Here is a 1,194-nt window from a genome sequence, read left to right as displayed (position 1 = left end):
AGAAGGGGTGGCCGGATACTGAGTGTGGGAGCCACTGAAGTTAGCAGGGTGAAGATAAAAGAAACTCCATTTCTTTTTCCTTGCAATACATTCATCACCAGCCTTATGTTCCCTCCTGGAACACGTTTATCAAACTTGTTGTCCTGTGTTTGTTCATCCATTTTTGCGGAAAGGGCCGGGGGGCATTTAGCCCAGGCTAGCTTAGAATGTCCGGTCTTCTACCATGCCTAACTCTGTTGACAGTTTTAATTCACTAACACTAAAATAAAACCTCTGGCTACCCCAGAGGCACACACCTCCCTTCCCAGCTCCTTGGTTGGCTGAAACACCAGGATAGGCTGAACTCAGAAGTTCCAAGACAGCACAGAGAGGCTGGTAAAACCCTGTTACAAAAACAACCCCCCCCATCCCCCAAACTGGTGAGATTTACTACTGTGTATGATTTGGTGGGATATAGGAGAACACAATGGAAGCTCTCAGGAGTTCAGGGCCTGCCACTTGTCCAGGGGACCACGAGTGAGGATACATTTGACCCTACTCCCATCAGGGATAAGACACTTCTCAGCTACCACGTGTTCAAATTCATCAGCGTTACATTTGGGGAACTCTGCTACCTTGAGATATGGATCTTCTGATGGCCAGGAACTTGAACTTGGCTCCCTGTAGAACCTCAGTCACATGTCCCTTATCTGACAGCTTGGCAGAGAGGGACAGGGTGACCTGGCCAAAGTGAACCTTGGCCACTGTGCCCAGGGACTTCCCAAAGGCGCCCTGTACACCTGTCTGGGGCTTATGTTGGGGACAGCTTTGAGAGCAGACATGAATAGCTGCTAAAGAGTTGTTTCCAACTTCCCTTCGGACAACCATATAGGCAAAAGGCTTCTGCTGTTTGCAACCATTGCACGCCTGGCCTCCACCAGGAAAGGGACCCTCCTGGTTGGCTTATTTGGCTGTGGAATCTTTGTTTTGTTTTGAGCTTGTCCTGCCTGGCTGAAGGAGAACAGCATGGAGATCTGCCTGCTCTGAGTGTGTGTGTGTGCATGTGTGTGTGTGTGTGTGTGTGTGTGTGTGTGTGTGGCAGAACAGCTTGAACATATTCAGCAATTCTGATCAGTGTTAACTGTTTTCTTCCCCCCCCCCCCACAGGGTCTCACTATGTAGCTCTGCCTGTCCTGGAAACTATGTAAACCAGGG

At 49.5% G+C, this 1,194-nt stretch overlaps 1 pseudogene; it reads right to left on the bottom strand.

Annotated features, from left to right (window-relative positions):
* Positions 1-836: 836 nt before the first annotated feature.
* Positions 837-956, bottom strand: LOC115064284 (annotated as a pseudogene).
* Between the last annotated feature and the right edge of the window lie 238 nt (positions 957-1,194).

Source organism: Mus pahari, chromosome 6, assembly GCF_900095145.1.
Source record: "Mus pahari chromosome 6, PAHARI_EIJ_v1.1, whole genome shotgun sequence".
In the NCBI taxonomy this organism is placed as follows: Eukaryota; Metazoa; Chordata; class Mammalia; order Rodentia; family Muridae; genus Mus; species Mus pahari.
The sequence above is the reverse complement of the archived record's forward strand: the minus strand, read 5'-3'. Positions and strand labels throughout refer to the sequence as shown.